Source organism: Rhinolophus hipposideros, assembly GCF_964194185.1.
Source record: "Rhinolophus hipposideros genome assembly, chromosome: 18".
In the NCBI taxonomy this organism is placed as follows: domain Eukaryota; kingdom Metazoa; phylum Chordata; class Mammalia; order Chiroptera; family Rhinolophidae; genus Rhinolophus; species Rhinolophus hipposideros.
In genome coordinates this window covers 16,374,734-16,389,141 of record NC_138064.1, presented here as the reverse complement: position 1 = coordinate 16,389,141, position 14,408 = coordinate 16,374,734, and the positions used below count along the sequence as shown (strand labels likewise).

At 35.8% G+C, this 14,408-nt stretch overlaps 1 protein-coding gene across 10 annotated transcripts in view; it reads left to right on the top strand.

The window, feature by feature from the left end:
- The window catches only part of PALS2 (protein associated with LIN7 2, MAGUK p55 family member), a 98,310-nt gene that overhangs the window by 22,433 nt on the left and 61,469 nt on the right, over positions 1 to 14,408 (top strand). The window contains exon 1 of one of the 10 annotated variants that reach the window (XM_081079521.1): positions 1,371 to 1,442. The exons of the other annotated variants lie outside the window; for them this stretch is intronic. The gene's annotated coding sequence lies outside the window, so the exon portion shown is untranslated. Of the gene's footprint in view, positions 1 to 1,370; positions 1,443 to 14,408 lie in introns of those variants that run through there. 10 annotated transcript variants of the gene reach the window in all.

Genomic DNA, 14,408 nt, shown 5'->3' with positions numbered 1-14,408 from the left:
CACTTCTGATCTCTCAGTTTTCTCAACATAATTACATTAGCAATTTTGATGGTATCAGTATTTGTTAATTGGTCCATTAATAAACTGTAGTTACCTTTCTCCATTCTTGTATTTTTATTTTCTTGGAGTTAATATTTATTTGCTTAGTTTTCCATTATCTACTACTTTCTAATAATCCAAACCCGAAATCTCTGCTAGTTTTTTAAATCACCTTTCAATGTTTATTTAAATTTATCAACTTCATTTTCTTGAAGATCTCACTCCTGGAGCCTTCTGAACTGTCCAATATGGATTCACCTTTCTCCAGACCTGATACACACTTGTCATCATCTTCCTGGGAATCACCTTTGCCCTTCTGGGTGGAGTCCTTTAGTTCCTGTATCTCATATCTCCCCCTTTTCTATTCTGCCCGTTTGTTTCTGCCAGAGGTCAGCATGTCTGTTTATTTTTTTTCAACCTTTTTGAGAAAAAGTGTTTGTGGTAGATTAATTTCATGAAATGCCGTAAGAAAATATGCAAATTATTTTTATCTATCCTCATGATTGATCATTGGGCAGAGCAAAGGATTTAGGGTGGAAATGTTTTCAAATGCATCATCTCATCATCATCTATCATTGGATGTCATCACTGAAACGTTCAAAAGCACTTTGAATTCTGTTTCTTGACATGCGGTTTTGTTTTTTGTTTTTTGTTTTTCCTTTTGTAGTGTTCTGAAATATCACAATGATATGTTTTGGTATGAGTCTGTTTTCATCTGTTGCACTGGGCCCTCCATTCGCCATTTCGTCTAGCAACTTAGAGCTTTTGGTTTTGGAAAATAGTAATGTTTTCCTCCCCTCCATTTTTCTATTGTTTTTTTTCTATAACTCCTCTTATTTAAATGCCCTCTATTAGGTCCTCCAGTTTTCTGCTGTTTTTCTACCTTTGTGCTTTTCTGCTTTTTTTGTATTTCCCCAAATTTATCTTCCATGATTTCTAATGAATTTTTAAATTTCTGCTTTTGCTCTTTTATTTTCTAAGAGCTCTTTTGTTTCCTCTGGATGTTCCTCTCCTGTAGCAAACTTATTTTAGCTTCATGAATACAGTGGTCTCTTATTTCTTTGAGAATATTAAGGCTTATTTTCTTCACCCTAAATAATTTCATTATTTCAAGTAGATTTTACTTGTTTGAGTGTACATTTTGGTCTCTATCTTTCATATTACAGGCTTTTCTCAGCGTCTAATATCCGAGGGTTATTAGCTTATTGTTAAGACTGGAAAACTGAAAACATGAAGCTCTGTTTCATGTTGAGCTTCTCTGTAGTTATTCTGTGACTGATTGTTTGGGGTAATACCTGATCTTGATGTCCTTGTCTTTCCTCTTAGGCTGGTCTAACTCTCTAGAGAATAAACACTCTTCACATCTGCCTGGAAGGTCAAGACCAGGCTAAAGCGAGAAGCAGGTGTGTGTATATGTTGTCTCAGTATCCAAGAACCCTATTTTCCATGTGATTTCATTGTTACTTGTTCAGATATACTTTTTATTTTACTTTTTCTAAAAATAAACCTCTCTTGTTTGGTCCTGCATGGTGCAGGGTGAGGGGCTGACAATTATTACCCTGCAAGGAGGATGGGGTGGAATTACTGTAAGTAGTGTAATGAAAAACTAAGCAAGTAAACATTAACTCCAAGAAAATAAAAATACAGGAATGGAGAAAGGTAGCTGCACTTTACTAATGGATCAGCTAATGAATACTGACCTAACATTATCTGAGTCTCCTTATTGTAGTTCTCCTCACCTCAAGTAACTCGTGCTGCTAATTCTTGAGCCTTTGGAAAATTTTGTTGTAAATGAAATTTCCTGCTTTCCTAGCAGTTAGTTTGGAGTTTAGCCTCTTTGGATTGGCTAAATCAGTTACTCATTTGTGCATATGTTTTACAGCTTTCAAAGTCAACTTTTCTCTCCTTCTCCCTATCTTTGTAAGTGTATCCTTTTAAAAATAAAATTACAGACACGCATTTTATTACATTTAGGAAGGTTTTGAGGCAAGAGCAAAATTAGATGAGTTCAGTTTATCTTTACCTAGAAAAATTGATATTTGTTCTCTTGAATAAAAGTGTTTGTTCATTTTACTTTTGCATTTCTATTTACTTTTTTTCCCCAAGCTTGACATTTGATTTTGTCAAATCCAAGCACACCGACATTTTGGAGCTTGTCAGAGAGAAAAATTTCTGCTAGAAAACCATTCTTAATTTCAATCTTTAATTATGCCTTGGGTAAAAGGATCTGTGATGAAAAACATCCTTCACTTTCTCTTCCAAAAGAAGGTTGTTTGCTTTAAGAGACACTACAGCCATCCATGCCCTGCTTTCAATTTGAGGTTTTATTTTTTTCCTCCAAAACTCTTGAATGATAACATAAGAAATGAATTGGCTCCTTTGGCATACCGGTGCTACTACAAACTCAAGCTAATCCTAAAGTGACTTTGTATTTTACTTTGGTATGTGTTAGTTGTTAATTATACAAAATTTTGTCTTCAATTTGAGCTGAAATCTAGTAAAAAGGAAAAATAATTCAGAAAAGTAATTGAGCATTTATTAAGTATTTGTTGGGTACCTATTATATACAAGGCACTATACTGGGAACTATAACAGAAAATTTTGTTTGTTGAGAGGTTATAATTTAACCAAGAGAAACAGGGAACATACATGAAACATCTAGTGAGTGCTGGAAAACCATTCTTTCCCCTGGTTTTACCACGTATTTTTATTTAAAAACAGTTGGGAAAATGGGAAAAGAGATTATGAATATACGAGGCCTCACAGTTAAGTTCATGACTTACCCTAGGAAAAGTGCTACACACCTCATTGCTGAATATGACTATGGTCACCTTCGAAGTACTCCCCTTAGGAAGCTATGCGCCGATGTCAATGCCTAGTCCACCCTTCAGAGATATTTTGGAACTTTTTCTGGAATGGCCATCAGAGTTATTGCATATATTAATTACCCTTGATGTCCTGAATGTCATCAAAATGTCTTCCTGTCAATATTTCCTTTATCTTCGGGTAAAGAAAGAAGACATTGGGGGCCAAAACAGGTGAGTAGGGAGGGTGTTCCAATACAGTTATTTGTTTATTAGCTAAAAACTCCCTCCCAGACAGTGCCATGTGAGCTGGTGCATTGTCTTGATGCAAGAGCCACAAATTGTTGGCGAAAAGTTCAAGTCATCTAACTTTTTCACGTAGACTTTCAGCACTTCCAAATAGTAAACTTGGTTAGCTGTTTGTCCAGTTGGTACAAATTCATAATGAATAATCCCTCTGATAGCAAAAAAGTTTAGCAACATCACTGCAACAAGTTCGGGAACTTAATTGTCAGCCCTCTTATGTATTCCCTTTAGATCTTGGCTTCTTTTATTAACAACTAGGTTATTTTGGGTTTTTTTTTGGGGGGGGATTACATAATGTACAGTGACATAATTAAAATCTGTATCTGTTATCCCTCTTCCTTCAGCATTTTTCTTATTCTTGATAATTACTTTTAACTCTAAAAGATTAAGCAAAGAATATGAAAGAAAAGAATTTTGATAATTTGAAAAAAAAGGAAAACTTTTATATTTAATACTTTCTTTTCTTCAGATTTCAGTAAATACATTCGATTCAATGGCTGTTTACCTTTCACAGTTCTAGGGAGACCGAGACCATACAATAGAGTGCTGAGAAGTATGTTTTCACCCACGGTGGATCTGTAACATCCCGCATCTCTGGATGCTTCTGACTGCAAATAGTTTCTAATGGACATTTCTGGCTGTTAACGTTGCTTTTATTTCAGTCATCCATTGTTCTTGCAAGCAGTCATTTACTGCTCCTGTGCATATTATTACTGAAACTCATTTTCTTCCATCTTACTGAATTTTGCAGCTGCTTCCAAGTCTGTAGATATTTCTGATTCCACTATTGTGTCCAAATACGTGGCGTGGCAGTAGGAATGAGGAGAGATGGCCGGTGTTGATCCAGAGAAATTTGTTGTCCATGGAAATTGCCTACTCCCTCAGTGCTAAAATCAATAAAGTCATGCTGCACAGTGGCAAGAGTAGGACTAGAAACTGCATTTTCTCATGCCCAGTGCTCTCACCACTGACCAAACTTGATTGTTTCATGATTTTTCTTCATGTCTGCTACTTGTTGAACTGCAAGACCTCAGTGATAGAATGGAGCTATTCATACTCCCATGTTCTTGGTCATCCCTTGCAAAATGTCCTGATTTGTTATCCTTCCTGTCTCCTGGACATTTTTCTTCCTTTTGATTAGGGAAAATACTGAAATTGCTTTGTAGAGGGATCCTCTATGGGGAATGCTGCTTATAATCTATGATTACAGCCGAAAAAGATGAGCATAGTTTTTGGTCAATGAGTTGAACTGAATTCTTGATTCCCCCCACCCCCTTTTATTGGCCCACTTCTGGCATGTCTCTTAAACTTTTGGGCATGTCTCTTAAACATTTTTCTCCTGTATAAAATGGAGATAATAGCTATCCCAGCTTAAGGAAATGTTTTGAGACTAAAATGGGATAGAAAATGTAGGAAAGACTAATAATCTATACAAACAGTGGTTATTATTTGAACTCAAGCAGTAATTTAAAGCAACACTTAAGATTCATTGAGTTGGGGAAATGGAAGCATGAATATTGAAGTGACTAATCTAGGTGGAAGACAATGGGTGACTGACCTAAAAATGAAATTAAAAAACTAGTTTGTGCATTTGCAGTGGTGTGCAGGCATGATTCAATGACCAAGAAGTTGTCAAGAATCAGGGATTTTAAGACATTTACCGCTGATATCGCTTTGTGGCTTTGGTTAAGTTAGCCGGTGTAGATGTGTGTTTATAGTATTAGCAGAAAAATCCAAAAACAATTCTTATAAAAGGGACTCCTTAAAACAACAGTAGTAAGAAATTCTTCCTCAATCATTTACTATAATTAGAAAAGATTGTCTATTTTATCATTTTACAGTTATGAGAAAGTAATACCGTATTGTAGGAGAGTAAGAAAAGTCCTCTGGCCTGATAAGTATTTATTAAGAATCAGTATAGAACTTAATTCTTAGTACTCTCCAACAAAGTTCCCTGGAGCTACTTACTTGTAGGAACTACAGTTTTCATTTTGTGTGTGTGGCTAATAGTGGAAGATAAGTTGTTTCCATTTATTCCCACAGTGTCTTCAAGACTCTGTTTAATTTTTGAAATCTGTAAAGGTTGTGATTAGGATGAAATTTAAAGAATTAAGAGTAACTTTTAATGAGTGTTATTCATTGTAATTCTTAAGTGTAGGTATTAAAGACGTAATTTAAACTGTGTCTATTAGAGTTATTAAAGGTATTATTTCATATGATAGACTGAAGTGGCTTACTAGGAAAGAAGTCCATGACAAAAACTACTAATAATACTTAAGGAATGGGTATTGAAGGGATGAAGTATTCTATATAAGGAGATTATCTTTGGAGGGACAAATTCATGACTTGAGAATTGAGGCTAAACATTTTTGCCTAATAAAATCTTATATATAAGTATACTTAATTTTATTAGGTAAAGTGGTTTTCCTTAATCCTTATGCATCTGTATAAAAACCTCTAGGAACCCTCGTGATAGTGACTCTCCAGATATTCAGTTCATAGCTGGAGCAACCCATTTGTTAAATTAGTATTTTGTGGGAGGGAGATGAGGGTAAGGGGTATCAAATATATGGTGATGGAAGGAGAACTGATTCTGGGTGGTGAACACACAATGGGATTTATAGATGATGTAATACAGAATTGTACACCTGAAATCTATGTAATTTCACTAACAATTGTCACCCCAATAAATTAAAAAAAAAGAAACAAAGAACAACTGAAAAAAATGAAAAAAAATTATTTTGTTACAGAGGTATATACATAAATATATTAATTTTCTAGCAATTTAAAAATATTACCAGGTAGACCTTTTTAACTAGCCCTCTTTCAATCTCTGCTCCTTCCCCAAGGGTAATACCTATTACACTTTGCTTTATCTTTCAAGACCTGTTCCTCTATATTAATATATTTGTACCTGTGGAAAATACAACTTTTCTGTAAATATAACACAGTATTATCTTTATGGCACTTTCTGTTTTCCACAGGAAAATGAGTTTTGGAGAGTTTTTTCATGTTAGAACATATAAAACCACTTTGTTCTTTTAACTGTTGCAGTTTACTCATAGAATGGGCATTTCACCATGATCCTGCCAAGGGACATTGAGAATGTTTTGGGTTTTTCCCCCATATTTTCCAATAATGTCACAATGAGCATCTAAAAATTGTCTCATTAGAAGCAGTATTACCAATTTACATGATGATCTCTTTCACTTGATAATAAGTTGTGACAGTCAAGACTTAGTGCAGTTAAAACTTTGAAAATCTTTCATTAAAAACATTACTTGAATTCTGGATGGTGGCATTCAAAGTCTGGCAATTCCCCTTTGCAAAAAGTAAATACAAAACTGGACAAAATTGTTGAAAAAGGCCGTTTAGGGGTACTGGAAATTGACCAAAGGCAGTTAAAAAAATGATCTTGCAAAACTGTTAGGGCTTGGGGAGAGAGCAGTGTGAGTCTGTGGCCTTCCTTCAGGGCTCTTCCAGATGCCCCCGCCCCCAACCCCTTTGCTTGGCTGGTGAGAACTGAAGCTTTACCAGCTTGGGTCTGGCAGAGAAAACCAGCAGCTTTGCTGCCAAAGAGTTGGGGAGTGACTTGATTCAGGAAAGGGAGTGAGGGGGGACACAAAAACCTGTGGCTTTGCTGGTGAAGTGATAGATTTGGTTGGAAACAGATGGGAAAAACCTGCTACCATGCTAACTCAAGGTTGTGGATCTAGTTTGGGGTAAGCCATGGACCAGTGAAATTTAATAGGGAAATCCTAGAAATGTGAGACCCATAGAAGGGCTGTGATAAGCTTTCCACACAGCTCTGGTTGATGAGAGCCTGGCAACAGTTCAAAACGAGGGAGACTGGAGAACTGGCTGCAACTTTGAATATATTCTCCAATCTATACACAAATCATCTGGCAGAGAAGTCTCACAGACTTGAGATGTTTAAGCACAACCTTTGCCCGTCATTGGCTGATGATTAAGTTGTACAGACATAAGCACAACCCCTAGGAAGCCAGGTTAAAACATAAAAATAAGAATTAAACTGAGCAGAGATGTACCAACTGCATACCATGGAGGGAAACAGATTCTGTAGTTTAAGTTCAGATGAATTACTAAAAAAGACCCAACAACTATGAAAAATAAAATGAATCCAGAGTTACTATACTATATTAAAGGTTTGGTTTTCAACAAAAGCTGCTGGACATGGGGGAAAAAAAAAAGGAAAGAAAACTAATACCAGAAAGTGTGATCCACAATCAGGAAAAAGAGTCAATGGAAACTGACTGGGTTTGATGCTGGATTTAACAGACTTAACATTGTTATAAATATGTTCAAATAATTAAAGGAAGGGCTCACAACACTCAACAAATTGAAAATCTCAGAAGAGAAACAGAAAAGAAGAGCCAAATAGAAATTTTAGATTTGAAAAGTACAGTAATTGAAGTGAAAAATTCATTGGATAGGTTCAACAGCAGATTTGAGGTAGCAATGAAAATATGAAGATCAGTAAAAAGTATTCAGTTCAAAGAAGAGGGAGAAAACAATGTTAAGAAAAGTAAGCAGAGCCTCAGAACTGTGGGCAGTGTTAAGCATTTTAACATACATGTAATGAGAGTTCCAGACAGAAAGGAAGGAGAGAAAAATGACAAAAAATATTTGAAGGCATAATGGCACCAAACTATCTCAAATTTGGTGGAAAATAGAATTTACAAAGGGTTCCGTAAAATGGTCTAGTGCACTACACTTTCTGTCCCGCTGAATACAGGTAAAAACTGGACAGAAAACAGGAGTAGCTATTTGTAGACTGAAAAGTAGCAGGCACGTTGGAGAAGACAAGTAAGTACCACTGAATCATGGGTGAATTTACCTTTTTTTTTTTTTTTGACTCCCCTGATCCAGCCCAAAGCCCAAAAGTGGGCATCAGAATGAACAGAGAAAACTCCAGAAACCCTCTAGTTCTATCTTAAAGAGCAAGATGCTCAGCATGAGTGCCAAAATTCCTCTTTTTCTATTTTCTGAGTTTTCTTGCACTCCAGCCTCCAACAAATCCTTTAGCCACAGTGTTGAAGCAGCTACAGTAGTCAAGAGGGGCCTAACTAAAACTCCAAAGGAAAAAACCTTCCCCTTCAGTTAGAGGAGTTGTGGTCCCAGTTATTTTATTTTATTTTTTCTGTGTTTTCTGGCCACCTGAACCGGGTCACAAGCACAGTTGTCGGAAGGACACAGCAGAGCGGGTTAAACAAAGCCTGAGATTTCTGGCTGGAGGATTGGTAAATCCCAGAGAACCAGAAGTACTAGACAGATTACAGAGAAGAGGAGGTCTGCAAAGAGACTCTACTTAAAGTTGTTTATGCACTGCTGGGGACACCGGAAGCTGTGCATCTGTAGCTCTAACCCTGAAGAGCATGAAATACTGATAGAACACCACCTAAATCCCAGAATGGCTAGTATGCAGTGCATGTGGGACAGATCCAAATAGTATGGGGGAATTTTTGAACAGTTTAGCAGTTTCTCCCACCAAAGTACTAACCAGGCCCGACCCTGCTTAGCTTCCGAGATCAGACGTGTTCAGGCTGGTATGGCCGTAGACAACAGCAGTTTCTTATAAAGTTAAGCATATGATTGTTGTATCACCCAGCAGTCCCACTCGTTGGTATTTACCCAAGGGAAATGAAACCTGAAGTTCATAAATGGTGCATTGCAGATAAACATGAAAGACCAAACTAAAATGACATTGGTACCTCAGGAGATCAGAATTTGAGGGTTGAACTCAACTTAGTCAGTTGCTTGGTAAAACAGAGAAACACTTTTCATAATATTTCAACAAGACACAGGCTTTCATAACATAATATTAAAAATGTACAGCATACAATCCAGAATTGCTTGGCATATGAAGAACCAGGAAGATCACTACTCACATAGGCAAAAATAATCAACAGATACAGCGGTGCGATGATACAGATGTGGGAATCATCTGAGAAAGATTTGAAGTAGCTATTATAAATATGCTACAAGAAGTAAAGGTGAGCCCTCTTGAAATGAATGCCTCAGAAATAGAAGAAAAATCAAGTGGAAAATATGGAATTAAAAAATACAATAACAAATAAGAAACTCATTGTACAAGAACAGTAGTGGAATGGAGATAACAAAGAAAGCGTCTATGAACTTGAAGGTAGATCAATAAAAATTCATGCAAATTGAACAACAGAGAGAAAAAAGGTTGAAAAAATAATGAGCAGAATTTCAGAGACCTATGGGACAACACCGAAAGGTTTGACATTTTGTTTCATTTTTTTTTACACCCAGAAATAAAGCAGAAAGAATATGGTGCAGAAAAAAAGTATTTGAAGAAATACTGGCTGAAAACTTCCCAAGTTTAATGAAAAACATAAACCTATAGCTGCAAGAGGTTTGGTGAACCTTAGATGGAATGATAAGCCCAATGATATTCATGCCCAGACACATCATAATCAAACTGTTGATAGAAAGACAAAGAAAAAAAATACTGAAAAACAGAAAAACAAAACCCATTAATAACTATTTGAATGAATGTGGATTTCTCATGAGAGACTATAGTGGCCAGAAGGAAGTAAGACAATGTTTGAAATATGCTGGGGGTAAAGGAGCGGGGGGTTGTCAATCCAGAATTCAGAACCTGTACTCCCCCCTTTTTTGAGAATACTGCTTTCTGAAAGCATTGCATGTGATAGAAAATTGTTTCTAAGAAGTAAGATTTCCAGAAATTTAACTAACTGCTTTTGCAAGACACTTGGTTTATAATAGGAATATCGATAAGTTCACTAAAAATGGTAATTTACTTTTCCTTTCTGAATTAAACTTGTCATCAGAAGATGACAAGGTGCAAAGCAGTCAGTTAAGATGATTAAATTAGAAAAACCCAACCATTTAAATTTTTTTATAAAACAATGTTTTCAAGTTAAGAAAAAATATAATTAAATTCCTGTTAATGAGATTCATTTTTCATTGATACCGAATTAGCAGTAGTCACAAGAGAAGTGGCTGAAGAGATTATGAGTTGCAGAATATTAGATGAAACAGAATATTTAGCGTTTATATATTTTTAGATTAGTCATTTAATTTTATTGTATAACCTTATGAGTTGTGTCAGTGTCATTTTTAATATAGAGATAAGGAAATAAATGTGTGGTTAGATTTTTTTTAAAGTGCTATATTGGAAAAAATGAAATTAGAATTTAGTTCTCACTGTTTCAATCCTTTTGCTGCTCATGTTCTCAGCATTTATGATACATCTTTATGAGGCAATTTATTATTATAACAAACAATAAAATGAGGACCTTTTGATGGAAATGTACTTGATACAACCTGATTAAAGGACAATTTGATATCTGTCAATTGAAAAACCTTATCCTTTGATCTAGCAATTCTACTCTTAGTATTTACTTACTAATGATACATGTATAAATATATATGTGTGTATATATAGGTATATAGATTCTGATTGTAACCCTGATTATAACTGCAAAAAACAGAGGACAGACTAAATAAATTTTGGTTGCATCCATATTATAAAGTATTAGATATATTGAAAAGAATGAGCTCTAATATGGAAAGATCACCAGGTTATTTTATTAATAAAACAATCACATGCATGTAATTAAAAAGAATATATTCAAATGCAGGCAAAAATTTTGTCTGAAAGGCTAGAAAGGAAATGTCTTTGGAGGAGGAGGTAAATATTTCAATATCATTAGAATTTCTTGTTCTACATATGTGCACATATACACATATTAGTATGTATATAACTGTGTGAGGTGTAATGACGTTTTAAAAATAACATGTAAAGTGTTTTAACTCACTTGACATTTTTATTCCAGTATCTTCTGGTATTCAATATTACCAATAATAAATGGTATAGATGTCTGATTATTGTTCCTTTTTGAAAATTTTTTTTTTAATAGGGGAATACTGGGAACAGTGTGTTTTTCCAGGACCCATCAGCTCCAAGTCAAGTTGTTGTTTTCAGTCTAGTTGTGGAGGACGCAGCTCAGCTCCAAGTCAAGTCGTTGTTTTTGAATCTAGTGGAGGGCACAGCTCACTGGCCCATGTAGGACTCGAACCGGCGACCTTGGTGTTATGAGTATTGTACTCTAACTATTGAGCAAACCGGCCGCCCTGATTATTGTTCCTTTTGCATAACTCTTTTCTTTCTGGAAATCTCCATTTTCTCCCCTTTCAGTCCTCAGCATTTTGAAGTTTCATTTAGATGTGTCCAGATCTGGGTCTTTTTCATTCAATCTGCTCTGCACTTGGGAAGCCTTTTATTCTGAAGTTCTATTTGTGTTTAAAACTCAGGGACATTTTCTTCTATTATTACTACAACTCTTTCCTCCCCATCTTGTCTCTGACCTTGTCTTATGAAACTCCTGGTAGGCACTGTTAGATTTGGCCTATATGTTTTCAGTTTTGTCATATTTTTCATTTTTTGGTTCTGCATTTGGGAGTTTACTTTGACTTCATTTTCCTGATGAGCAGTTTCAACCTTATTCTATCTCTTTGTGGCCTGATTTTATTTTTTTTTAAGGAGACAATAATATTTTTAATTGCCTTTTTCTTATTCTCGGGTTGCTCCATTTACTCCCTCTCAGTGGCAATAGCTTCTCACATATCTCTGAGAATGCTAATAAAAGTAAATTTTTTAAGTTCTGTTCTTAGCACCATCTGTTGCCTCACTCCCAGTTTAGTTTATTCAGTTATGTCCACAGTCACTGATATTTTCTTCAAGTGTCTGGTGATCTCGAATGGTTGGTTTATATTTATAAATGAAGGAGTAGGTTGGTTAATCCAGAGTGTATATCTGGTGAGGATTTCCTCTGTAGTTGTGTAGGCCGTCTCCCGCCTCACGGCCCCCTCGAATGGGAGGGTACCAGTAGGCACTGAGTAAGTGGTGAACCTGTTTTCAAGCAGGGTTTTCCTTCAGATTTGTGGGCAAAGAGCTGGTGAACAGGTTGGGAACCCTCAAAATAGCTAAATTAAGAAGGAGGAATTTACCCTGATGATAGAATGTATTAATACCAATTTAATGCTTTAAATTGTAAGAACAGAGGGGAGGAGGTGGTACCACCCCTAGAGTGTTAGGAAATGTGGTAAGGGGTTTCTGGGGGGGGGGTGTTGTCATAATAACTGGCACTACAGGCATTTTGGTGGAGAACAATCCTGTGCAAAAACAAATTTTTGCTCCCTAAATGCCAGTAGTTTTCTGTTTTAGAAACACTGCTTTAGTGTGTTCACTCTTGTATAGTCTCCTTTCCTTCACCCCCCGCCCCACTATAGTGTCTGTTTTGAAGAAACAGATTTACTTCAGCCTCTGCACTCCTTTGTTTAGGCCCCACCATCCATGTTAGGAACCTTTCCCACGCAAAACAAACACCCACTGTCTCTGGAAAGAAATTTGTGGTGTTTCAGTCAAAAAATGGCTCTTGTGAATGGGGTTCCTTAATTGCCCCGAAGGGCTGCCTCTCCAGTGTGCCTGCCCTTTTGTTGACTCCACGCTTAGACTAGCTTTAGGAATTCTTTGGGAAATACAGCTTCACATTTTGTTTTAAGGCTCTAAATATGGATCATGCATTCAAGCTTTTCAGTAAGATGAGCTCAGTTTGGTTATTTCCACTGGTGTCTCCCTACTTTCCCATCTTATCATTCCACCACCCCATCAAAGAAAGTTAACATTTTCCTCCTTTCCTGTACTCCCTCCATGTTAATAATGCACTAGGAAGTATTGTTCTGGGAATTTCCCATGTATTATTTAGCAGCAACAACCCTGTGAGATAGATATTATTGTCGTTCCCCACTTAACAGATGGAAGAAACTGACTTGGGAGGTGAAGACATTGATTCAGGTTTTTAGGATTAGTTACGCGGCAGAGTCCAGGCCCTTAGCTACTGTGTTGTATAACCTAACTCGGTGATTCCTTCATAGCATTCTTTTTAGTGTGCTTTATACACTTGCTTACACATTTTCATCTATTCTATTAGATTGAGGTTTTGGAGGAAAGATAGTGTGTCTCTATTCTCTCCAACACCTGCCACTGTGCCTGGACTATAAATGCTCAGTTAACGGTGATTAAATTAGCTCAGTGCATTCAAAATTTTACTTTTCTTCTTTGATTCAATATATCCAAATCAGGATTTCAAGATACTAGTTTGAGAGCTAGAGTACTGACAGCATAAAGTCATTTTATAGAAAACAGTTGTTTTATTAACTTAATAGTTTACATGAACTCAGCTGTCTTAATCAAATCAGTGTTGTGAAATAGTGTCAAAATTTAACCTTAAACCTGACTTGATCCACATTTCAGTAGGTATTTTTCTGTATCATTTCATGGAAAGGTATTTTTAAAAAGAATCCTACTTCTCTATTGCAAATACATTAGAAGTACCAAATGACTCTTAGGTACCTCCTTTAAAATTATACTTAAATCTTTCCAAATGCACACAGAATGAGATTTTGTTTCTTATTTCCTATACTCTGTAAATTATACAGCATTTTTCTAGTGAAATAATTGTTATTTTATCTATGATAAAATAGAAGAGCAGGAGTAATTTTTATCATCTTATGAAAAGTTAATTTACCTATCATATTTTCAATGGGGAATCCAGTTTGTTGGATGGAATGGGGGTGAATACACCACCAAATGCTAAGTGGCAGAATCCAGGCGCTTCACTATGCTGTATCAAATGTGGTCACAGAAGAATTTTTAATATTAAAATAGGCTCTAGTCCTAATTTATTAAGAGTAATTTATTTAATTACTTATGTTTCTAAAACTGGATAGAAATGCTTTTGTAAAGCAATTCCATAAGACTTTTGGAACAGAATATAGGTGGGTAAATACTCATTAAATTTGCCTTCCGTACTGAACTAGAAAGTTAGAAATATATTTATATGTAAGAAGTATTACTGTAAAAGTTTGCCATTTTAGTGGGTTAAACATTGAAAGACACCACTTCCTTCTTTTCGGCTTGTTGTACAATTTGTGGAAAGTTGATAACTTGAAGATTACTGCTTTGTAAACTATACCACATTTTGCTGATTGCAAGTATTAGAGATATTTTATTTACAAATAACAATATCTAAATAAACTATAGTAAATTAAACAAACCATTCTTGATTTTGGTAACCGAACAATGTTACGTTTTTGTGACTGGAACTGTGTTGTTGAGCACGTGTGATGTCTGTACCAGACCTTGGGCTAGGTGGGAATATGGGTTTGAACAAGACAGGTATGATT